This window comes from Hemicordylus capensis, chromosome 12 (assembly GCF_027244095.1).
Source record: "Hemicordylus capensis ecotype Gifberg chromosome 12, rHemCap1.1.pri, whole genome shotgun sequence".
NCBI lineage: Eukaryota > Metazoa > Chordata > Lepidosauria > Squamata > Cordylidae > Hemicordylus > Hemicordylus capensis.
In genome coordinates this window covers 13,790,589-13,816,548 of record NC_069668.1, presented here as the reverse complement: position 1 = coordinate 13,816,548, position 25,960 = coordinate 13,790,589, and the positions used below count along the sequence as shown (strand labels likewise).

General features: G+C 47.8%; 1 long non-coding RNA gene across 1 annotated transcript; it reads right to left on the bottom strand.

Moving 5' to 3' along the window:
- Positions 1–296: 296 nt before the first annotated feature.
- LOC128336197 (uncharacterized) lies at positions 297–25,106 on the bottom strand. Its single transcript, XR_008311844.1, has 15 exons — positions 23,291–25,106; positions 22,195–22,809; positions 21,347–21,783; positions 20,497–20,934; positions 19,651–20,088; positions 18,545–19,242; positions 17,721–18,133; positions 16,872–17,309; positions 6,374–6,815; positions 5,467–5,894; positions 4,429–5,061; positions 3,384–4,016; positions 2,437–2,971; positions 1,136–2,025; positions 297–870 (listed from the first exon to the last, which is right to left on the bottom strand). It is a non-coding gene; the product is annotated as an uncharacterized LOC128336197 (long non-coding RNA).
- Between the last annotated feature and the right edge of the window lie 854 nt (positions 25,107–25,960).

Here is a 25,960-nt window from a genome sequence, read left to right as displayed (position 1 = left end):
CACATCACCCTGACCGCAGGACCTCAGCTCCTGCGTCCCTGCCTCAGTGTGTCAGCTACAGGGGAGAGGTTGCCAGCACATCACCCTGACCGCAGGACCTCAGCTCCTGCGTCCCTGCCTCAGTGTGTCAGCTACAGGGGAGAGGTTGCCAGCACATCACCCTGACCGCAGGACCTCAGCTCCTGCGTCCCTGCCTCACTGTGTCAGCTACAGGGGAGAGGTTGCCAGCACATCACCCTGACCGCAGGACCTCAGCTCCTGCGTCCCTGCCTCACTGTGTCAGCTACAGGGGAGAGGTTGCCAGCACATCACCCTGACCGCAGGACCTCAGCTCCTGCGTCCCTGCCTCAGTGTGTCAGCTACAGGGGAGAGGTTGCCAGCACATCACCCTGACCGCAGGACCTCAGCTCCTGCGTCCCTGCCTCACTGTGTCAGCTACAGGGGAGAGGTTGCCAGCACATCACCCTGACCGCAGGACCTCAGCTCCTGCGTCCCTGCCTCACTGTGTCAGCTACAGGGGAGAGGTTGCCAGCACATCACCCTGACCGCAGGACCTCAGCTCCTGCGTCCCTGCATTTGTTTAGTAAGATCACTTTTCAATAGGCCTGCACAAAACCCAAGAGGAACATCTGCTAGGGAGACAAATTTAAATAGAGCACTCGAAACTGTATATTCAAGATCTTTATAAGCAAGTAAGAACATCCAAATAGGAGTGAATACAGCCCTCGTTGACCTATATATATTTTTATTGGTCCCTCCCATCCTTCTCTTTCAGTCTTACCTGCCTCAGTGGCCACTTCGGAGGAGAAAACGTTTCCACATCCACGTTCAGGCATGGAGGTCCTTGAAGAAGGTGCGCCCGTTCTGTTTCTTCAAATTAAATGCAAAGATAAAGGTTCTTATCAGATTTTGCTGATAATGTTCACTCCCCCCCCCGCCTTTTTATGTGATCCTGTGACAATCCAGGGCAAATAAATTTGGTGCAAACATTTTGGATACACAGTCTTCTAATGAAGAGCTCCATCATAGAATGCAATGGCACAGCCAGGATTCCCCCACCCTGTGAGATCATCTTGTAGTACACCTTGAGAGTTCCCTATTGTTGGTCCCTCCCATCCTTCTCTTTCAGCCTTACCTGCCAGAGAGGCCGCTTGGGAGGAGAAAACGTTCCAACATCAATATTCAGGCATGGAGGTCCTTGAAGAAGGTGTGCCAGTTCTGTTTCTTCTTGCCAAACCATTCTTCAGAGGGCAGAATGGAACATGCATGAAGCATGTTCCATTCAAGACAGCCAGGGATGATGCTGCCTCCCACAGCCATAGAGAAACTACAGAAGCATGAAGCTCCTAACATGCGTGAAGCATGTTCCTTTCAAGACAGCCATTGAGAAACTACAGAAGCCTGAAGCTCCTAACATGCATGAAGCATGTTCCTTTCAAGAAAAGCCACCATCTTAGGGATGATGCTGCCTCCCACAGGCACTGAGAAACTACAGAAGTATGAAGCTCCTAACGCGCATGAAGCATGTTCCATTCAGGACAGGGACCATCTTAGAGATGATGCTGCCTCCCACAGGCATTGAGAAACTACAGAAGCATGAAGCTCCTAACATGGGTGAAGCATGTTCCATTCAGGACAGGGACCATCTTAGAGATGATTCTGCCTCCCACAGGCATTGAGAAACTACAGAAGCATGAAGCTCCTAACATGCATGAAGCATGTTCCATTCAGGACAGGGACCATCTTAGAGATGATTCTGCCTCCCACAGGCATTGAGAAACTACAGAAGCATGAAGCTCCTAACATGCGTGAAGCATGTTTCATCCAAGACAGCCACCATCTGAGAGATGATGCTGCCTCCCACATCCATTGGGAAACTACAGAAGCATGAAGCTCCTAACATGGGTGAAGCATGTTCCATTCAGGACAGGGGCCATCTGTCAATGGAGCCCTGGTTTGGCTTCTGTCGTGCATTGTTGCTTCCTTTTGTTCTTTCTTCAGATTCTTTTCGTTCTTTCTTGAAATCTGGAGGAAAGGAAGAAAGATTTTGGAGTGGGAATGATCACATCTTTGTTTTGTAAATTTAGCAGGTTGCAAATGATCATTTCTTTATTCAGCCTGTTTCTATACTACCCCAAACTTATGTCCGGGGAGATTTACAAGAAAACATCACAAACTAAATGCAAAGTTAAAGGTTCCTATCAGATTTTGTTGATAATGTTCACTTTTCTTCTTCTTTTTTATATTATCCTGTGACAATTCATGGCAAATAAATTTGGAGCAAATATTTTGGATATACTGTCCTCTAATGAGGAGCTCCATCATAGAATGCAATGGCACAGCTAGGGTCTCCCCCCTGCCCCCACCCTGTGAGATCATCTCCTACACCCTGAGAGGTCTCTTTTTGTTGGTCCCAAACTTCTCTTTCAGCCTTACCTGCCAGAGACGCCGCTTGGGAGGAGAAAACGTTCCAACATCAATATTCAGGCATGGAGGTCTTCGAGAAAGGTGTGCCAATTCAGTTTCTTCTTGCCAAACCATTCTTCAGAGGGCAGAATGGAACATGCATGAAGCATGTTCCATTCAAGACAGCCAGGGATGGTGCTGCTTCCCACAGCCATTGAGAAACTACAGAAGCCTGAAGCTCCTAACATGCGTGAAGCATGTTCCATTCCGGACAGCCACCATCTTAGAGATGATGCTGCTTCCCACAGCCATTGAGAAACTAAAGAAGCCTGAAGCTCCTAACATGCGTGAAGCATGTTCCTTTCAAGAAAAGCCACCATCTTAGGGATGATGCTGCCTCCCACAGCCATTGGGAAAATACAGAAGCCTGAAGCTCCTAAAACGCATGAAGCATGTTGCATTCAGGACAGGGGCCATCTGTCAATGGAGCCCTGGTTTGGCTTCTGTCGTGCATTGTTCCTTCCTTTCGTTCTTTCTTCAGATTCTTTTCATTCTTTCTTGAAATCTGGAGGAAAGGAAGAAAGATTTTGGAGTGGGAATAATCACATCTTTGTTTTGTAAATTTAGCAGGTTGCAAATGATCATTTCTTTATTCATCCTGTTTCTGTACTACCCCAAACTTATGTCCCGGGGAGATTTACAAGAAAACATCACAAACTAAATGCAAAGTTAAAGGTTCCTATCAGATTTTGTTGATAATGTTCACTTTTCTTCTTCTTTTTTATATTATCCTGTGACAATTCATGGCAAATAAATTTGGAGCAAATATTTTGGATATACTGTCCTCTAATGAGGAGCTCCATCATAGAATGCAATGGCACAGCTAGGGTCTCCCCCCTGCCCCCACCCTGTGAGATCATCTCCTACACCCTGAGAGGTCTCTTTTTGTTGGTCCCAAACTTCTCTTTCAGCCTTACCTGCCAGAGACGCCGCTTGGGAGGAGAAAACGTTCCAACATCAATATTCAGGCATGGAGGTCTTCGAGAAAGGTGTGCCAATTCAGTTTCTTCTTGCCAAACCATTCTTCAGAGGGCAGAATGGAACATGCATGAAGCATGTTCCATTCAAGACAGCCAGGGATGGTGCTGCTTCCCACAGCCATTGAGAAACTACAGAAGCCTGAAGCTCCTAACATGCGTGAAGCATGTTCCATTCCGGACAGCCACCATCTTAGAGATGATGCTGCTTCCCACAGCCATTGAGAAACTAAAGAAGCCTGAAGCTCCTAACATGCGTGAAGCATGTTCCTTTCAAGAAAAGCCACCATCTTAGGGATGATGCTGCCTCCCACAGGCATTGAGAAACTACAGAAGCTTGAAGCTCCTAACATGCGTGAAGCATGTTCCTTTCAAGAAAAGCCACCATCTTAGAGATGATGCTGCCTCCCACAGCCATTGGGAAAATACAGAAGCCTGAAGCTCCTAAAACGCATGAAGCATGTTGCATTCAGGACAGGGGCCATCTGTCAATGGAGCCCTGGTTTGGCTTCTGTCGTGCATTGTTGCTTCCTTTCGTTCTTTCTTCAGATTCTTTTCGTTCTTTCTTGAAATCTGGAGGAAAGGAAGAAAGATTTTGGAGTGGGAATAATCACATCTTTGTTTTGTAAATTTAGCAGGTTGCAAATGATCATTTCTTTATTCATCCTGTTTCTGTACTACCCCAAACTTATGTCCCGGGGAGATTTACAAGAAAACATCACAAACTAAATGCAAAGTTAAAGGTTCCTATCAGATTTTGTTGATAATGTTCACTTTTCTTCTTCTTTTTTATATTATCCTGTGACAATTCATGGCAAATAAATTTGGAGCAAATATTTTGGATATACTGTCCTCTAATGAGGAGCTCCATCATAGAATGCAATGGCACAGCTAGGGTCTCCCCCCTGCCCCCACCCTGTGAGATCATCTCCTACACCCTGAGAGGTCTCTTTTTGTTGGTCCCAAACTTCTCTTTCAGCCTTACCTGCCAGAGACGCCGCTTGGGAGGAGAAAACGTTCCAACATCAATATTCAGGCATGGAGGTCTTCGAGAAAGGTGTGCCAATTCAGTTTCTTCTTGCCAAACCATTCTTCAGAGGGCAGAATGGAACATGCATGAAGCATGTTCCATTCAAGACAGCCAGGGATGGTGCTGCTTCCCACAGCCATTGAGAAACTACAGAAGCCTGAAGCTCCTAACATGCGTGAAGCATGTTCCATTCCGGACAGCCACCATCTTAGAGATGATGCTGCTTCCCACAGCCATTGAGAAACTAAAGAAGCCTGAAGCTCCTAACATGCGTGAAGCATGTTCCTTTCAAGAAAAGCCACCATCTTAGGGATGATGCTGCCTCCCACAGGCATTGAGAAACTACAGAAGCTTGAAGCTCCTAACATGCGTGAAGCATGTTCCTTTCAAGAAAAGCCACCATCTTAGAGATGATGCTGCCTCCCACAGCCATTGGGAAAATACAGAAGCCTGAAGCTCCTAAAACGCATGAAGCATGTTGCATTCAGGACAGGGGCCATCTGTCAATGGAGCCCTGGTTTGGCTTCTGTCGTGCATTGTTCCTTCCTTTCGTTCTTTCTTCAGATTCTTTTCATTCTTTCTTGAAATCTGGAGGAAAGGAAGAAAGATTTTGGAGTGGGAATAATCACATCTTTGTTTTGTAAATTTAGCAGGTTGCAAATGATCATTTCTTTATTCATCCTGTTTCTGTACTACCCCAAACTTATGTCCCGGGGAGATTTACAAGAAAACATCACAAACTAAATGCAAAGTTAAAGGTTCCTATCAGATTTTGTTGATAATGTTCACTTTTTTTTTCTTTTTTATATTATCCTGTGACAATTCATGGCAAATAAATTTGGAGCAAATATTTTGGATATACTGTCCTCTAATGAGGAGCTCCATCACAGAATGCAATGGTACAGCTAGGCCCCCCCCCCCGCCCTGTGAGATCATCTCCTACACCCTGAGAGGTCTCTTTTTGTTGATCCCAAACTTCTCTTTCAGCCTTACCTGCCAGAGATGCCGCTTGGGAGAAGAAAATGTTCCAACATCAATATTCAGGCATGGAGGTCCTTGAAGAAGGTGCGCCAGTTCTGTTTCTTCTTGCCAAACCATTCTTCAGAGGGCAGAATGGAACATGCATGAAGCATGTTCCATTCAAGACAGCCAGGGATGATGCTGCCTCCCACAGCCATTGAGAAACTACAGAAGCATGAAGCTCCTAACATGCGTGAAGCATGTTGCATTCAGGACAGGGACCATCTGAGAGATTATGATGCCTGACAAAGTTGGTGGGAGTATAAAGAAGCCTCGGGCTTCTTTTGGAAATAATTCACAGTGCGTTGTGATTGAGGTATGCAGCCCCTGGTTTGGCATCTGTCGTGCGTCGTTGCTTCCTTTAATTCATTCTTAAGACTCCTTTAGTTCTTTCTTGGAATCTGGAGGAAAGGAGAAAATATTTTGGTGTGTGGATGATCAGATCTTTGTCTTTTAATTTTAGCAGGTTGCTAAGGATTATTTTTTTTATTCAGCCTATTTCTATACTACCCCAGACTCAGGTCTCAGGAGATTTACAATAAAACACCACAGATCAAATGCAAAGTTAAATGTTACAGATTACATATAAGATTTTGTAGGAAGTGGACTAGTTTGTTTTCCATTTGTATATTCATTGTAAACCACCCAGAGTTTTGGGCGGTATAGAAATATTTCAAATACATAAATAAATTAACCTGTGAGAATCAATGGCAAATTTTGAGCAAACATTTTGGTTTTACGTTCTTCAGTCCTCTGATGAAGAGCTTCATCGTAGAACACAATCACAAAGCTAAGGACTCCCCCTGCCCGGTCATTAGATCATTTTCTACTCCCGGAGAGTTCTCTTTTTGTTGGTCCTGTACCTGTCTTTCAGCCTTACCTGCCACAGAGGCCACTTGACAGGATAAAATGTTCCAACATCAATGTTCAGGCATGGAGGTCCTTGAAGAAGGTGCGCCAGTTCTGTTTCTTCTTGCCAAACCATTCTTCGGAGGGCAGAATGGAACATGCATGAAGCATGTTCCATTTAAGACAGCCAGGGAGGGATGGTGCTGCCTCCCACAGCCATTGAGAAACTACAGAAGCATGAAGCTCCTAACATGCATGAAGCATGTTCCTTTCAAGAAAAGCCACCATCTGAGAGATGATGCTGCCTCCTACAGGCATTGAGAAAATACAGAAGCATGAAGCTCCTAACATGCGTGAAGCATGTTGCATTCAGGACAGGGGCCATCTGTCAATGGAGCCCTGGTTTGGCTTCTGTCGTGCATTGTTGCTTCCTTTCGTTCTTTCTTCAGATTCTTTTCGTTCTTTCTTGAAATCTGGAGGAAAGGAAGAAAGATTTTGGCGTGGGAATGATCACATCTTTGTTTTGTAAATTTAGCAGGTTGCAAATGATCATTTCTTTATTCAGCCTGTTTCTGTACTACCCCAAACTTATGTCCCGGGGAGATTTACAAGAAAACATCACAAACTAAATGCAAAGTTAAAGGTTCCTATCAGATTTTGTTAATGATGTTCACTTATTTTTTCTTTTTTATATTATCCTGTGACAATTCATGGCAAATAAATTTGGAGCAAATATTTTGGATATACTGTCCTCTAATGAGGAGCTCCATCACAGAATGCAATGGCACAGCTAGGTTCCCCCCCACCGCCCCCGCCCTGTGAGATCATCTCCTACACCCTGAGAGGTCTCTTTTTGTTGGTCCCAAACTTCTCTTTCAGCCTTACCTGCCAGAGACGCCGCTTGGGAGGAGAAAATGTTCCAACATCAATATTCAGGCATGGAGGTCTTCGAGAAAGGTGTGCCAATTCAGTTTCTTCTTGCCAAACCATTCTTCAGAGGGCAGAATGGAACATGCATTAAGCATGTTCCATTCAAGACAGCCAGGGATGGTGCTGCCTCCCACAGCCATTGAGAAACTACAGAAGCATGAAGCTCCTAACATGCATGAAGCATGTTCCTTTCAAGAAAAGCCACCATCTTAGAGATGATGCTGCCTCCCACAGGCATTGAGAAACTACAGAAGCATGAAGCTCCTAACATGCATGAAGCATGTTGCATTCAGGACAGGGACCATCTGAGAGATTATGATGCCTGACAAAGTTGGTGGGAGTATAAAGAAGCCTCGGGCTTCTTTTCGAAATAATTCACAGTGTGTTGTGATTGAGGTATGCAGCCCCTGGTTTGGCATCTGTCGTGCGTCGTTGCTTCCTTTAATTCATTCTTAAGACTCCTTTAGTTCTTTCTTGGAATCTGGAGGAAAGGAGAAAATATTTTAGTGTGTGAATCATCAGATCTTTGCCTTTTAATTTTAGCAGGTTGCTAAGGATTATTTTTTTATTCAGCCTATTTCTATACTACCCCAGACTCAGGTCCCAGGAGATTTACAATAAAACACCACAGATCAAATGCAAAGTTAAATGTTACAGATTACATATAAGATTTTGTAGGAAGTGGACTACAGTTTGTTTTCCATTCGTATATTCATTGTAAACCACCCAGAGTTTTGGGCGGTATAGAAATATTTCAAATACATAAATAAATTAACCTGTGAGAATCAATGGCAAATTTTGAGCAGACATTTTGGTTTTACGTTCTTCAGTCCTCTGATGAAGAGCTTCATCATAGAACATAATCACAAAGCTAAGGACTCCCCCTGCCCGGTCATTAGATCATTTTCTACTCCTGGAGAGTTCTCTTTTTGTTGGTCCTGTCCCTGTCTTTCAGCCTTACCTGCCACAGAGGCCACTTGACAGGATAAAATGTTCCAACATCAATGTTCAGGCATGGAGGTCCTTGCGAATGGTGTGCCAGTTCTGTTTCTTCCTTGGGGTCAGAATGAAACACTCATGAAGAGTGTTCCATTCAAGCTAGCCACCCTTTTAGAGATTATGCTGCCAGAAGCCTGAGGCTTCTAACACACAGGAAGCATGTCCCCATCCATTCAGCCACTATCTTAGAAATTTTATGCTGCCCAACAAAGCTCTTGGGGGGATAAAGAAGCCTGAAGCTTCTACTGACAGTTCCTAGAACAACAGATTTTTCCAATATTAGAACCAGCCCGTCTGTATTTACACAGCCCCTGACCTCATAGTTTTCTGCCACAGCCCTGGTGCCATTGTGCTCAGAAGTCCTGCCCTACGCTGTGCATATTTATAACATTTGTATGCAGAGAGAAAGAACGCTTTAATAGTGGGCAGATTTTTGCTGTAATGCAGAAGACTGTGGCGCCCCAGCCTTCTGAGGACAGGATGAATCTGCTGCGCTTTGCCCTCGGCAGACAAAATGCTGCAAATGTGGGCAGTGAGGTGGCAGGGCTTTTGTTCACGCCAGCACGGCTGCAGCATCCTCAGAGTTGTTTTGGCAGGATGAAGCCAAAGCAGGGAGATGAATCCCCCCCTTAGAAACTCGATGTTCTCCTCAGAAACCCTTTTTTGGCAAGATGTAGCCCAAGTAGAGAAATTAACTCCCCACTTAGAAACTCTGTTTCCTCTCAAACTTCTTCTTCTTCTTCTTCTTTCTTTTTTTGCAAGTTGAAATCAAAGCAGAGATGAATGCCTCCCTAATAGACCCTGTTCCCCCTCAGGCTCAGACACTTCTTAGGTGAGACAGAGATAAAGGCCAAGTTGGCAGGCTTGAAACCCCTATTCCTGCCATTCTCCCAGAAACTGTTCTTTTAAAAAGCCTTGTCCTGGCAGCATAGCATTCCTCAAGCGGCTTCCTCCTTTTCCTGTGGAAAAGGGACTTGTCCTGAGGCTGGGCCTGTAGCCCTTGACTGGCTGAGAGACAGCCTTTCCTCAGAAAATCATAGCCCTTTTTTGCACTGTCTTGGAGATTGCTTTTTCCTCAGATAATTTTTTAACAAAAGAGAAGGAAAGTCGCCTGAGAGACTTCCCCTCTTTCTTTCTTTCTTTCTTTGGCAAAACGAAGCTAAAGCAGAGAGGTGAACTCCCCATTGAGAAACTGTTTCCCTCAGAGACTTTTATTTTTTGGCAGATGAAGCCAAAGCAAAGAGATACACTCCACACTTTGAATCCTCCCTTTCCCCTTAGAGAGGGCTTTCCCCTCCTTTTTTGGGCAAGCTGAAGCCAAAGCAGAGAGGTGAGCTTCCCACTGAGAAACTCTTGTCTCCCCTCAGATATATAACATATAATTTGGCAGGGAGTTTCCCCTCAGAGACTTTTATTCCTCTTTGTTGGCAAGGGGAAGCCTAAGCAGCTCCCCACTGAGAAACTCTTGTTCTCCCTCAGAGACTTAGAAAAAAAATTTCCCTCATAAAAATGTCTAAAAAGCTTTCCACGGCAAGAGGGTCCTGTCGCCCCTCACAGCAGTGTCTCTCTCCTCTCTGGGAGGCTTGTATTTTGAGCCAGTTTTCCCTCAGAGCTTTTTTCAGTGGGGAGGTGGCCGTGGGGCTGGGAGCCCCCCAGCTCCTGCCGGTGCCTCAGAGAGGCTGTTCTTTGGGGGGGAGGCCCCGTGGTGGCTGGTGGCTAGCCGCTCCCCCGCCTCCTGAGGCCGCAAGTGTGGCGACCTCCTTGCCGCCTCGGTCGCCGCCTGAGAGAAATGTGTCCTAGTTCAAAAAAGGCGCCTCGCTTCAGCTGCGGGAGGCGGAGCCGGCTGTCAAACGCCCAGCCAATCAGCCCTGCCACCGCTCATCCAGCCAGCCAATCAGGGAAGCGGGCTGGGCTCCCGGGAGAGGGCGGGGGCAGGGTGAGGAACGCGGGAAGCCCGCCAAAACCCCAGAGCCAGGTTTTCGCCTGGGCGCCTCGTGCCCTACAGGCTGCGCATGCTCAGTGCCCTGCCCCGAAGCCTCCGTGCGGTTTCCGAATGCCCGGCCGACCGAGCACCCGAACGTCGGCGGGTAAGGGGCTGCGCATGCCCAGTGGCTGGCCCTGAAGCCAGCCGGCTTTGGGTTTTTGATCGCCGGGCAGCACTCCAGTGTCTTGCAAAGAGGAGCCCGGAACGGGCCTGGCAGTGTGTGTGTGTGTGTTTGTGTGTGTGTGTGTGTGTTTTGCACCCCGTTTTGAGCTTAATGCATTAAAGGGGCATACACACTTAAACCATGAGTGTTGGATTTAAGAGTCCACACCGCCTTGATGGCACTTGATCCGTCAAAAGGCGGGAGAGCAGGTCTTGGGGTCGTAGGGTCTGCCCCGGCTGCATATGAGTGGGAGACTGCATGGAAGATATTCCCCTTAGGAGATGGGAAGAACCTCTCAGCTCCAAGGCCCCTCCCTGGCAGCATCTCCCAAATAGGGCTGAGAGAGAGTCCCGCCTGCAGCCTCGGAGAAGCCGCTGCTGCCAGCCTGGGTCGACAAGACTGAGCGAGATGGGCCCGGGGTCTGACTCGGCACTTCCTCCTTATATTTTTGCCGCACCACTGCCGGCCAGAGTCTTCATGACCGCTTTAAAGTGAGTATGAAAAGACGCCGGAAAGCAAGCGCTAACTGCTACTATGCACTGCAAAAACAGCGCGAGGGAGGTCCCCCCCCTCTAGCTGGAGCACCCAACCATGCAAGGACCGATGGTGGGTTTTAGGGTCTGCTGCTGCTGCTGCTGCTGCGGCTCATTTCGTTGGGGTCGGCAGGAACAGGGCGGTGTGTGTGTGTGTGTGTGTGTGTGTGTGTGTGTGTGTCTTTTAAAGCAGCCTTTTAAACGCGATACTTCCAAGGAGACCCCCACTGTGTGCCCCCCATATAGGAAGCTGCCTTCTACGGAGTCAGGCCCTGGGTCCCTCTCACTCCGGGTCGTCTGCACTGACCCATGGGCCAGGGCGCCTTCCGGGCGGGGCAGGGGGGCAAGCCACCCCCCCCCCACCCGGGCCCCTTGGAGCTCTTTCGACGGGCCCCAGAAGGCGCAGCCAGTGGGGCAGCCAGTGGGGCCAAGAGGCGGCCTTCTTGCCCGGAGAGAGAGAAGGCGGCTCCCTCCATCAGCACCACGGACAGCGCCCGGGGAAGCCCAGCCCTGCCGGCGTCTCTCTTGGATCCTGCCCGAGGCGGCAGCAGCAGTAGCAGACGCTCCTCCCAGTGGCTGCACCCTTCTACATTTCCTGGGTCCCTGTGCCCTCCAACCGGGGCCCGCTGGGGAGTACTTAGGAACATCTGGAGCTGCCACCTACTGAGTCCGACCCTGGGTCCCTCTGGCTCAGGATTGTCTGCACAGACTGGCAGCAGCGGCTTCTCCGAGGCTGCAGGCAGGAGCCTCTCTCAGCCCTATCTGGGGATGCTGCTGCCAGGGAGGGAACTTCGGACCTTCTCCAGGCAAGCAGGCAGGGGCTCCATCCCCTCGGTGGGGGGGGGGATATCTTGTAGTCTCTCATTCGAATGCAAACCAGGATGGATCTTGCTTAGCAAAGGGGACAGTTCGTGGGTGTCCGTGGTGCTTCATCCTGACTAAGCAGTCTGGATGTGGCCCACAAGCCTCCAGTGCTGCCTGAGCACCCGGGAAAGGTCCCAGGGGAGCAGGCGGAGGCTTCTCCTTCAGGGCCACTCCTGCAAAGAGCTGCCTGGTGGCGGGCATCTCTCTTGAATCCTGCCCGAGGCGGCAGCAGCAGTAGCAGGCGCTCCCCTCAGTGGCTGCACCCTTCTACATTTCCTGGGTCCCTGTGCCCTCGATTCGGGGCCCGCTGGGGAGTACTCCGGAACATCTGGAGCTGCCATATACTGAGTCCGACCCTGGGTCCATCCAGCTCAGGCTTGTCTGCACAGCTGCGTCCTGGGGAAGGAGATGGGCAGCCCCACGTCAGTGAGAAGCGCCCAGGTGGAAAAGGCTGAGCCGCCTGGCCCGGTCGTGAACAGGGGCCGCAGAAAGGGGAAAAGCAGATGCTACAGCCCCATCCTCAAAACGGCGGTCCGCTTTACATGGGCTAAAGGAAACTGCCTTATACCAAGTCAGATCACTGGTCCATCTAGCTTACTACTGTCTACACTGCCTGGCAGTGGCTCTCCAGGGCTTGAGACAAATCTTTGCCAGCTGCCAAGGTTGGCATTACCTTTGTATTTGAATAAAGGTGATCCGGTTGACATCGTCCGTATACATGGACTTCCAAGAAGCTTCTGACAAAGTTCCCCACTAAAGGCTCTTGAGTAAACTTAGCAGTCAAGGGATAAGGGGGACAGGTTCACGTGTGGATCGGTAACGGGTTGAAGGACAGGAAACAGAGGGTGGGTATAGAATGGACAGTTCTCTAAAAGGAGGGAAGTCAGAAGTCTTCAGGGATTCCGGCCATTGGTGCATCTAGCTCAGTATTGCCAGCTTTGACTGGCAGCAGCTCTCCAGGGTCTTAGGTTACCTGGGCTTTTGCAAACAAGGCTTTTAGCTTGCATCTCGTCTGGAATGGAGGGGGGGGGTGTTCACATATCGGCCGGATTTACCCCCCAAATCCCTGCGAGCTATCAGGGAGCACTCGGCATAATACTCTTGGCGACCACAGAGCCCTGTGGTTGTCTTTTGGTAGGATACAGGAGAGGTTTACCATTGCCTCCTCCCACACAGTGTGAAAGGATGCCTTTCGGCTGCTGCCCGACATAGGTGTTTCCTAATCTGGGAAACATACCAGCGGGGATTTGAATTTGAACCGGCAACCTCATGCTTGCTAGGCCAGTCATTTCCCGTTACAGTGTAGCCCGATTCATATGCAGGGTAAAACATCCACTTTTTGTGTCTGTTTTGGGGGGCAACTTCGAACTCACAGTAAATCCTGCTGTGTGAAATACGCCCTGGCAGGGTCAGGAATTGAACCTGGGACCTTCGGCATGTTCAGCAGATTCTTTCACTACTTTATAGCAGTTAGAAACAGCTCCTTCTGCCTGGCTTTTCAAGAGAAGTGTATCTACTATTCCAGACCCAAAAGAATAGCAGATGCAAAACTGATAAAATGGTACCTTTTAAAGAGAAGTCAGTAGAGCAAGGCTACACAGGTCTCCACAGATGTTAGACCATTCCCATACTCCCTGACTGTTTGTCACTGTGGCCGGGGATAATGGAAACTGTCATCCAAGAACAGCGGGAGGGCCAAAGTTGTGCAGCCCAGGTGTAGGTTTAAGCTTCACAGGACTTAGAACAACCACCCCATGACTTTTCTCTCTCTCTCTAGCTGAGAGTTGCTTCTGTCTTTCAGTTTTCCGCCCCAGCCATGGAGACGAGAAGCTTCTGTCTGTGAAGCAAGTCCCCCTCCTAATTAAATTATTCCAGCAACTGTGAGGATACTGGCCTTCCCAGCACAGTATTGTCCCCACACCAGCTTACTGGGAAAAGGTCTTGTTGCTGACGAGCAACCATTCCTCAAGATCCCCAATCTTTCCCACCCTCTGCTACCCGAGACCCATTTAAACTGGAGGTGCCAGGAGTTGAACCTGGAATCTTCTGCGTGCAAAGCAGGTGCTCTGTTGACACTTGGACCCAGGAACAGGGAGTGGGATCTAAAAGGTGCTGGTCCCTGGCATTAATGGAGGAACCAGAAACGGAAGAGCGGAGCGCTTATTGTCAGGCACTTCACAGGAACTCAGTTTCTCTCAGGTCAGCCATACGACACGTGCTACTCTTTAACCAACGGGGCCTCCATTTTAAAAACCAGCCCAATTCTTACTGCCCGGTGGTGGGCACCAACGGTCATGTACTGCTCTCTTTGAGCAGCCCCAGGGACTTGTATTTAGGATTGACCACAGGTTTCCGAGGAAGAGGGAAAGATCCTATTCACACCCTATCCGAGAGAGTGGCACTTCAAAATCATAGGGTTCAAGAGACGTTTATCAACGAGATGGGGTGTTTATATGCGATGGGGTGAAATGAAATATTTCAGTGAAGTTCAAAGGAAACGAAGTTGGTACGAGATGGGGTGAAATGAGTATTTTATTACAACCCGTACAAATGCAAAGCGAATAAGGGATGAAACTGCCCATCAGCTGCGCCTTGCAGAGAATCTTTTCGTCATTCTTCGCCTTCTTTCTTCATATTAGTTGCTGTCAAAAATAAGAGCTTCTCCCTCGGATTGCTTTTTAAAGGACCCTTAAGACACACCTGTTTATTCACATTGTTTGGGTGGGAATCCATGGACCAAACTTCTTAGATCTTGAAGCAGAGCAAATATTGGAGATCGGCTCCTTGAACAGGAGACTTCAAAGTCCTCACTTTGGTGCCATTATTATAAGAAAGGAGCACTTACCTTGAAGGCTGCTTCTTCTAGCTGCTCTTGGGGAAGACATCTCGTGTGGGTTGTCATCTCGTGGTCCCAGAGAGGCCGGAGGACTCTGTCAATGAGCTGCCAAGCCTATAAAAGCCTCGGGAGGGATCGCCCCTCCCCGTTCAGTTTGTCCCACTGGAGCCCCAGAGAACAGCCTTTCCCAACTTTTACCCTTTTCCCAACTGGTAATTCCCTTCCTTTTTCTCAAGCCTCCATTTATTATAAGAATGTGTGTTCCCATATGTCATCAGATAAATTGCCACCTTTACTTTACTTTCTTTTAAAATCAGAGTAGTTTATGGCTGCCATGCTCTATCCTACGTTATAGGGCTGGTTTCAGTTTAACTAGACTGCTGAAGGAACTTCATGGTATGCGGAGTGTTTCTTTTATGTTCCTCTTATGTTATGTCTTATGTTATGCTGCATTATGTCATACGATGGCCGGTGGTCAAAACAATAAACTTCTCACTGACTTACACACTTGTCCTCAGGCTTTGAGTTCCAACTAATGTGACACTCTGTAAATGGTTTCATTCTGTGAAAGCATCTTCATTGTTTTGTTTTGTGTTTGTTGTATTAGTGGATTGCGTGCATGTATCAGGCAGTATATAAACATGATGAATAAATATTGCAGAAAGCTTTCATATTTATTTTGAAGCTACAGGGGAGAGGTTGCCAGCACATCACCCTGACCGCAGGACCTCAGCTCCTGCGTCCCTGCCTCAGTGTGTCAGCTACAGGGGAGAGGTTGCCAGCACATCACCCTGACCGCAGGACCTCAGCTCCTGCGTCCCTGCCTCACTGTGTCAGCTACAGGGGAGAGGTTGCCAGCACATCACCCTGACCGCAGGACCTCAGCTCCTGCGTCCCTGCCTCACTGTGTCAGCTACAGGGGAGAGGTTGCCAGCACATCACCCTGACCACAGGACCTCAGCTCCTGCGTCCCTGCCTCACTGTGTCAACTACAGGGGAGAGGTTGCCAGCACATCACCCTGACCGCAGGACCTCAGCTCCTGCGTCCCTGCCTCACTGTGTCAGCTACAGGGGAGAGGTTGCCATCACATCAACCTGACCGCAGGACCTCAGCTCCCGCGTCCCTGCCTCACTGTGTCAGCTACAGGGGAGAGGTTGCCAGCACATCACCCTGACCGCAGGACCTCAGCTCCTGCGTCCCTGCCTCACTGTGTCAGCTACAGGGGAGAGGTTGCCAGCACATCACCCTGACCGCAGGACCTCAGCTCCTGCGTCCCTGCCTCACTGTGTCAGCTACAGGGGAGAGGTTGCCAGCACATCACCCTGACCGCAGGACCTCAGCTCCTGCGTCCCTGCCTCACTGTGTCAGCTACAGGGGAGAGGTTGCCAGCACATCACCCTGACCGCAGGACCTCAGCTCCTGCGTCCCTGCCTCAGTGTGTCAGCTACAGGGGAGAGGTTGCCAGCACATCACCCTGACCGCAGGACCTCAGCTCCTGCGTCCCTGCCTCACTGTGTCAGCTACAGGGGAGAGGTTGCCAGCACATCACCCTGACCGCAGGACCTCAGCTCCTGCGTCCCTGCCTCACTGTGTCAGCTACAGGGGAGAGGTTGCCAGCACATCACCCTGACCGCAGGACCTCAGCTCCTGCGTCCCTGCATTTGTTTAGTAAGATCACTTTTCAATAGGCCTGCACAAAACCCAAGAGGAACATCTGCTAGGGAGACAAATTTAAATAGAGCACTCGAAACTGTATATTCAAGATCTTTATAAGCAAGTAAGAACATCCAAATAGGAGTGAATACAGCCCTCGTTGACATATATATATATTTATTGGTCCCTCCCATCCTTCCCTTTCAGTCTTACCTGCCTCAGTGGCCACTTCGGAGGAGAAAACGTTTCCACATCCACGTTCAGGCATGGAGGTCCTTGAAGAAGGTGCGCCCGTTCAGTTTCTTCAAATTAAATGCAAAGTTAAATGTTCTTATCAGATTTTGCTGATAATGTTCACTCCCCCCCCCTTTTTTTATGTGATCCTGTGACAATCCAGGGCAAATAAATTTGGCGCAAACATTTTGGATACACAGTCTTCTAAGGAAGAGCTCCATCATAGAATGCAATGGCACAGCCAGGATTCCCCCACCCTGTGAGATCATCTTGTAGTACACCTTGAGAGTTCCCTATTGTTGGTCCCTCCCATCCTTCTCTTTCAGCCTTACCTGCCAGAGAGGCCGCTTGGGAGGAGAAAACGTTCCAACATCAATATTCAGGCATGGAGGTCCTTGAAGAAGGTGCGCCAGTTCTGTTTCTTCTTGCCAAACCATTCTTCAGAGGGCAGAATGGAACATGCATGAAGCATGTTCCATTCAAGACAGCCAGGGATGGTGCTGCTTCCCACAGCCATTGAGAAACTACAGAAGCCTGAAGCTCCTAACATGCGTGAAGCATGTTCCTTTCAAGAAAAGCCACCATCTTAGGGATGATGCTGCCTCCCACAGGCACTGAGAAAATACAGAAGCATGAAGCTCCTAACATGCATGAAGCACGTTGCATTCAGGACAGGGGCCATCTGTCAATGGAGCCCTGGTTTGGCTTCTGTCGTGCATTGTTGCTTCCTTTCGTTCTTTCTTCAGATTCTTTTCGTTCTTTCTTGAAATCTGGAGGAAAGGAAGAAAGATTTTGGAGTGGGAATAATCACATCTTTGTTTTGTAAATTTAGCAGGTTGCAAATGATCATTTCTTTATTCAGCCTGTTTCTGTACTACCCCAAACTTATGTCCCGGGGAGATTTACAAGAAAACATCACAAACTAAATGCAAAGTTAAAGGTTCCTATCAGATTTTGTTGATAATGTTCACTTTTTTTTCTTTTTTATATTATCCTGTGACAATTCATGGCAAATAAATTTGGAGCAAATATTTTGGATATACTGTCCTCTAATGAGGAGCTCCATCACAGAATGCAATGGCACAGCAAGGGTCCCCACCACCACCCCCGCCCTGTGAGATCATCTCCTACACCCTGAGAGGTCTCTTTTTGTTGGTCCCAAACTTCTCTTTCAGCCTTACCTGCCAGAGACGCCGCTTGGGAGGAGAAAACGTTCCAACATCAATATTCAGGCATGGAGGTCCTTGAAGAAGGTGTGCCAATTCTGTTTCTTCTTGCCAAACCATTCTTCAGAGGGCAGAATGGAATATGCATGAAGCATGTTCCATTCAAGACAGCCATTGAGAAACTACAGAAGCCTGAAGCTCCTAACATGCATGAAGCATGTTCCTTTCAAGAAAAGCCACCATCTTAGAGATGATGCTGCCTCCCACAGGCACTGAGAAAATACAGAAGCATGAAGCTCCTAACATGCGTGAAGCATGTTGCATTCAGGACAGGGGCCATCTGTCAATGGAGCCCTGGTTTGGCTTCTGTTGTGCATTGTTGCTTCCTTTCGTTCTTTCTTCAGATTCTTTTCGTTCTTTCTTGAAATCTGGAGGAAAGGAAGAAAGATTTTGGAGTGGGAATAATCACATCTTTGTTTTGTAAATTTAGCAGGTTGCAAATGATCATTTCTTTATTCAGCCTGTTTCTGTACTACCCCAAACTTATGTCCAGGGGAGATTTACAAGAAAACATCACAAACTAAATGCAAAGTTAAAGGTTCCTATCAGATTTTGTTAATAATGTTCACTTTTTTCCCCTTTTTTATATTATCCTGTGACAATTCATGGCAAATAAATTTGGAGCAAATATTTTGGATATACTGTCCTCTAATGAGGAGCTCCATCATAGAATGCAATGGCACAGCTAGGGTCTCCCCCCTGCCCCCACCCTGTGAGATCATCTCCTACACCCTGAGAGGTCTCTTTTTGTTGGTCCCAAACTTCTCTTTCAGCCTTACCTGCCAGAGACGCCGCTTGGGAGGAGAAAACGTTCCAACATCAATATTCAGGCATGGAGGTCTTCGAGAAAGGTGTGCCAATTCAGTTTCTTCTTGCCAAACCATTCTTCAGAGGGCAGAATGGAACATGCATGAAGCATGTTCCATTCAAGACAGCCAGGGATGGTGCTGCTTCCCACAGCCATTGAGAAACTACAGAAGCCTGAAGCTCCTAACATGCGTGAAGCATGTTCCTTTCAAGAAAAGCCACCATCTTAGAGATGATGCTGCCTCCCACAGCCATTGAGAAACTACAGAAGCATGAAGCTCCTAACATGCGTGAAGCATGTTCCTTTCAAGAAAAGCCACCATCTTAGAGATGATGCTGCCTCCCACAGCCATTGAGAAACTACAGAAGCATGAAGCTCCTAACATGCGTGAAGCATGTTGCATTCAAGACAGCCATTGGGAAAATACAGAAGCCTGAAGCTCCTAACATGCGTGAAGCATGTTCCTTTCAAGAAAAGCCACCATCTTAGGGATGATGCTGCCTCCCACAGGCACTGAGAAAATACAGAAGCATCAAGCTCCTAACATGCGTGAAGCATGTTCCATTCAGGACAGGGGCCATCTGTCAATGGAGCCATGGTTTGGCTTCTGTCGTGCATTGTTCCTTCCTTTCGTTCTTTCTTCAGATTCTTTTCGTTCTTTCTTGAAATCTGGAGGAAAGGAAGAAAGATTTTGGAGTGGGAATGATCACATCTTTGTTTTGTAAATTTAGCAGGTTGCAAATGATCATTTCTTTATTCAGCCTGTTTCTGTACTACCCCAAACTTATGTCCCGGGGAGATTTACAAGAAAACATCACAAACTAAATGCAAAGTTAAAGGTTCCTATCAGATTTTGTTGATAATGTTCACTTTTTTCCCCTTTTTTATATTATCCTGTGACAATTCATGGCAAATAAATTTGGCGCAAACATTTTGGATACACAGTCTTCTAATGAAGAGCTCCATCACAGAATGTAATGGCACAGCCAGGATTCCCCCACCCTGTGAGATCATCTTGTAGTACACCTTGAGAGTTCCCTATTGTTGGTCCCTCCCATCCTTCTCTTTCAGCCTTACCTGCCAGAGAGGCCGCTTGGGAGGAGAAAATGTTCCAACATCAATATTCAGGCATGGAGGTCCTTGAAGAAGGTGTGCCAGTTCTGTTTCTTCTTGCCAAACCATTCTTCAGAGGGCAGAATGGAACATGCATGAAGCATGTTCCATTCAAGACAGCCAGGGATGGTGCTGCTTCCCACAGCCATTGAGAAACTACAGAAGCCTGAAGCTCCTAACATGCGTGAAGCATGTTCCTTTCAAGAAAAGCCACCATCTGAGAGATGATGCTGCCTCCCACAGGCACTGAGAAAATACAGAAGCATGAAGCTCCTAACATGCGTGAAGCATGTTGCATTCAGGACAGGGGCCATCTGTCAATGGAGCCCTGGTTTGGCTTCTGTCGTGCATTGTTGCTTCCTTTCGTTCTTTCTTCAGATTCTTTTCGTTCTTTCTTGAAATCTGGAGGAAAGGAAGAAAGATTTTGGAGTGGGAATAATCACATCTTTGTTTTGTAAATTTAGCAGGTTGCAAATGATCATTTCTTTATTCAGCCTGTTTCTGTACTACCCCAAACTTATGTCCCGGGGAGATTTACAAGAAAACATCACAAACTAAATGCAAAGTTAAAGGTTCCTATCAGATTTTGTTGATAATGTTCACTTTTTTCCCCTTTTTTATATTATCCTGTGACAATTCATGGCAAATAAATTTGGCGCAAACATTTTGGATACACAGTCTTCTAATGAAGAGCTCCATCACAGAATGTAATGGCACAGCCAGGATTCCCCCACCCTGTGAGATCATCTTGTAGTACACCTTGAGAGTTCCCTATTGTTGGTCCCTCCCATCCTTCTCTTTCAGCCTTACCTGCCAGAGAGGCCGCTTGGGAGGAGAAAATGTTCCAACATCAATATTCAGGCATGGAGGTCCTTGAAGAAGGTGTGCCAGTTCTGTTTCTTCTTGCCAAACCATTCTTCAGAGGGCAGAATGGAACATGCATGAAGCATGTTCCATTCAAGACAGCCAGGGATGGTGCTGCTTCCCACAGCCATTGAGAAACTACAGAAGCCTGAAGCTCCTAACATGCGTGAAGCATGTTCCTTTCAAGAAAAGCCACCATCTGAGAGATGATGCTGCCTCCCACAGGCACTGAGAAAATACAGAAGCATGAAGCTCCTAACATGCGTGAAGCATGTTGCATTCAGGACAGGGGCCATCTGTCAATGGAGCCCTGGTTTGGCTTCTGTCGTGCATTGTTGCTTCCTTTCGTTCTTTCTTCAGATTCTTTTCGTTCTTTCTTGAAATCTGGAGGAAAGGAAGAAAGATTTTGGAGTGGGAATAATCACATCTTTGTTTTGTAAATTTAGCAGGTTGCAAATGATCATTTCTTTATTCAGCCTGTTTCTGTACTACCCCAAACTTATGTCCCGGGGAGATTTACAAGAAAACATCACAAACTAAATGCAAAGTTAAAGGTTCCTATCAGATTTTGTTGATAATGTTCACTTTTTTCCCCTTTTTTATATTATCCTGTGACAATTCATGGCAAATAAATTTGGAGCAAATATTTTGCATATACTGTCCTCTAATGAGGAGCTCCATCATAGAATGCAGTGGCACAGCTAGGGTCCCCCCCACCGCCCCCGCCCTGTGTGATCATCTCCTACACCCTGAGAGGTCTCTTTTTGTTGGTCCCAAACTTCTCTTTCAGCCTTACCTGCCACAGAGGCCACTTGGGAGAAGAAAATGTTCCAACATCAATATTCAGGCATGGAGGTCTTCGAGAAAGGTGTGCCAATTCAGTTTCTTCTTGCCAAACCATTCTTCAGAGGGCAGAATGGAACATGCATGAAGCATGTTCCATTCAAGACAGCCAGGGATGGTGCTGCTTCCCACAGCCATTGAGAAACTACAGAAGCCTGAAGCTCCTAACATGCGTGAAGCATGTTCCATTCAGGACAGCGACCATCTGAGAGATGATGCTGCCTCCCACAGGCACTGAGAAAATACAGAAGCATGAAGCTCCTAACATGCGTGGAGCATGTTGCATTCAGGACAGGGGCCATCTGTCAATGGAGCCCTGGTTTGGCTTCTGTCGTGCATTGTTGCTTCCTTTCGTTCTTTCTTCAGATTCTTTTCGTTCTTTCTTGAAATCTGGAGGAAAGGAAGAAAGATTTTGGAGTGGGAATGATCACATCTTTGTTTTGTAAATTTAGCAGGTTGCAAATGATCATTTCTTTATTCAGCCTGTTTCTATACCACCCCAAACTTACGTCCCGGGGAGATTTACAAGAAAACATCACAAACTAAATGCAAAGTTAAAGGTTCCTATCAGATTTTGTTGATAATGTTCACTTTTTTTCCCTTTTTTATATTATCCTGTGACAATTCATGGCAAATAAATTTGGAGCAAATATTTTGGATATACTGTCCTCTAATGAGGAGCTCCATCATAGAATGCAATGGCACAGCTAGGGTCTCCCCCCTGCCCCCGCCCTGTGAGGTCATCTCCTACACCCTGAGAGGTCTCTTTTTGTTGATCCCAAACTTCTCTTTCAGCCTTACCTGCCACAGAGGCCACTTGGGAAAAGAAAATGTTCCAACATCAATATTCAGGCATGGAGGTCCTTGATGAAGGTGCGCCAGTTCTGTTTCTTCTTGCCAAACCATTCTTCAGAGGGCAGAATGGAACATGCATGAAGCATGTTCCATTCCAGAGAGCCAGGGATGGTGCTGCCTCCCGCAGCCATTGAGAAACTACAGAAGCATGAAGCTCCTAACATGCGTGAAGCATGTTCCTTTCAAGAAAAGCCACCATCTTAGAGATGATGCTGCCTCCCACAGGCATTGGGAAAATACAGAAGCATGAAGCTCCTAACATGCATGAAGCATGTTCCATTCAAGACAGCAAGGGATGGTGCTGCCTCCCGCAGCCATTGAGAAAATACAGAAGCATGAAGCTCCTAACATGCATGAAGCATGTTGCATTCAGGACAGGGACCATCTGAGAGATTATGATGCCTGACAAAGTTGGTGGGAGTATAAAGAAGCCTCGGGCTTCTTTTGGAAATAATTCACAGTGCGTTGTGATTGAGTTATGCAGCCCCTGGTTTGGCATCTGTCGTGCGTCGTTGCTTCCTTTAATTCATTCTTAAGACTCCTTTAGTTCTTTCTTGGAATCTGGAGGAAAGGAGAAAATATTTTGGTGTGTGAATGATCAGATCTTTGCCTTTTAATTTTAGCAGGTTGCTAAGGATTATTTTTTTTATTCAGCCTATTTCTATACTACCCCAGACTCAGGTCCCAGGAGATTTACAATAAAACACCACAGATCAAATGCAAAGTTAAATGTTACAGATTACATATAAGATTTTGTAGGAAACGGACTACAGTTTGTTTTCCATTTGTATATTCATTGTAAACCACCCAGAGTTTTGGGCGGTATAGAAATATTTCAAATACATAAATAAATTAACCTGTGAGAATCCATGGCAAATTTTGAGCAGACATTTTGGTTTTACGTTCTTCAGTCCTCTGATGAAGAGCTTCATCATAGAACACAATCACAAAGCTAAGGACTCCCCCTGCCCGGTCATTAGATCATTTTCTACTCCTGGAGAGTTCTCTTTTTGTTGGTCCTGTCCCTGTCTTTCAGCCTTACCTGCCACAGAGGCCACTTGGCAGGAGAAAGTGTTCCAACATCAATGTTCAGGCATGGAGGTCCTTGCGAATGGTGCGTCAATTCTGTTTCTTCCTTGGGGTCAGAATGAAACACTCATGAAGAGTGTTCCATTCAAGCTAGCCACGCTTTTAGAGATTATGCTGCCAGAAGCCTGAGGCTTCTAACACACATGAAACATGTCCCAATCCATTCAGCCACTATCTTAGAAATTTTATGCTGCCCAACAAAGCTCTTGGGGGGATAAAGAAGCCTGAAGCTTCTACTGACAGTTCCTAGAACAACAGAGTTTTCCCGTATTAGAGCCAGCCCGTCTGTATTTACACAGCCCCTGACCTCATAGTTTTCTGCCACAGCCCTGGTGCCATTGTGCTCAGAAGTCCTGCCCTACGCTGTGCATATTTATGACATTTGTATGCAGAGAGAAAGAACGCTTTAATAGTGGGCAGATTTTTGCTGTAATGCAGAAGACTGTGGCGCCCCAGCCTTCTGAGGACAGGATGAATCTGCTGCGCTTTGCCCTCGGCAGACAAAATGCTGTAAATGTGGGCAGTGAGGTGGCAGGGCTTTTGTTCACGCCAGCACGGCTGCAGCATCCTCAGAGTTGTTTTGGCAGGATGAAGCCAAAGCAGGGAGATGAATCCCCCCCTTAGAAACTCGATGTTCTCCTCAGAAACCCTTTTTTGGCAAGATGTAGCCCAAGTAGAGAAATTAACTCCCCACTTAGAAACTCTGTTTCCTCTCAAACTTCTTCTTCTTCTTCTTTCTTTTTTTGCAAGTTGAAATCAAAGCAGAGATGAATGCCTCCCTAATAGACCCTGTTCCCCCTCAGGCTCAGACACTTCTTAGGTGAGACAGAGGTAAAGGCCAAGTTGGCAGGCTTGAAACCCCTATTCCTGCCATTCTCCCAGAAACTGTTCTTTTAAAAAGCCTTGTCCTGGCAGCATAGCATTCCTCAAGCGGCTTCCTCCTTTTCCTGTGGAAAAGGGACTTGTCCTGAGGCTGGGCTTGTAGCCCTTGACTATCTGAGAGAGACAGCCTTTCCTCAGAAAATCATAGCCCTTTTTTGCACTGTCTTGGAGATTGCCTTTTCCTCAGATAATTTTTTAACAAAAGAGAAGGAAAGTCGCCTGAGAGACTTCCCCTCTTTCTTTCTTTCTTTGGCAAAACGAAGCTAAAGCAGAGAGGTGAACTCCCCACTGAGAAACTGTTTCCCTCAGAGACTTTTATTTTTTGGCAGATGAAGCCAAAGCAAAGAGATACACTCCACACTTTGAATCCTCCCTTTCCCCTTAGAGAGGGCTTTCCCCTCCTTTTTTGGGCAAGCTGAAGCCAAAGCAGAGAGGTGAGCTTCCCACTGAGAAACTCTTGTCTCCCCTCAGATATATAACATATAATTTGGCAGGGAGTTTCCCCTCAGAGACTTTTATTCCTCTTTGTTGGCAAGGGGAAGCCTAAGCAGCTCCCCACTGAGAAGCTCTTGTTCTCCCTCAGAGACTTAAAAAAAAAAATTTCCCTCATAAAAATGTCTAAAAAGCTTTCCACGGCAAGAGGGTCCTGTCGCCCCTCACAGCAGTGTCTCTCTCCTCTCTGAGAGGCTTGTATTTTGAGCCAGTTTTCCCTCAGAGCTTTTTTCAGTGGGGAGGTGGCCGTGGGGCTGGAACCCCCCCAGCTCCTGCCAGAGAGAGGCTGTTCTTTGGGGGGAGAGGCCTCGTGGTGGCTGGTGGCTGGCCGCTCCCCCGCCTCCTGAGGCCGCAAGTGTGGCGACCTCCTTGCCGCCTCGGTCGCCGCCTGAGAGAAATGTGTCCTAGTTCAAAAAAGGCGCCTCGCTTCAGCTGCGGGAGGCGGAGCCGGCTGTCAAACGCCCAGCCAATCAGCCCTGCCACCGCTCATCCAGCCAGCCAATCAGGGAAGCGGGCTGGGCTCCCGGGAGAGGGCGGGGGCAGGGTGAGGAACGCGGGAAGCCCGCCAAAACCCCAGAGCCAGGTTTTCGCCTGGGCGCCTCGTGCCCTACAGGCTGCGCATGCTCAGTGCCCTGCCCTGAAGCCTCCGTGCGGTTTGCGATCGCCCGGCCGACCGAGCACCCGAACGTCGGCGGGTAAGGGGCTGCGCATGCCCAGTGGCTGGCCCTGAAGCCAGCCGGCTTGGGGTTTTTGATCGCCGGGCAGCACTCCAGTGTCTTGCAAAGAGGAGCCCGGAACGGGCCTGGCAGTGTGTGTGTGTGTGTTTGTGTGTGTGTGTGTGTGTTTTGCACCCCGTTTTGAGCTTAATGCATTAAAGGGGCATACACACTTAAACCATGAGTGTTGGATTTAAGAGTCCACACCGACTTGATGGCACTTGATCCGTCAAAAGGCGGGAGAGCAGGTCTTGGGGTCGTAGGGTCTGCCCCGGCTGCATATGAATGGGAGACTGCATGGAAGATATTCCCCTTAGGAGATGGGAAGAACCTCTCAGCTCCAAGGCCCCTCCCTGGCAGCATCTCCCAAATAGGGCTGAGAGAGAGTCCCGCCTGCAGCCTCGGAGAAGCCGCTGCTGCCAGCCTGGGTCGACAAGACTGAGCGAGATGGGCCCAGGGTCTGACTCGGCACTTCCTCCTTATATGTTTGCCGCACCACTGCCGGCCAGAGTCTTCATGACCGCTTTAAAGTG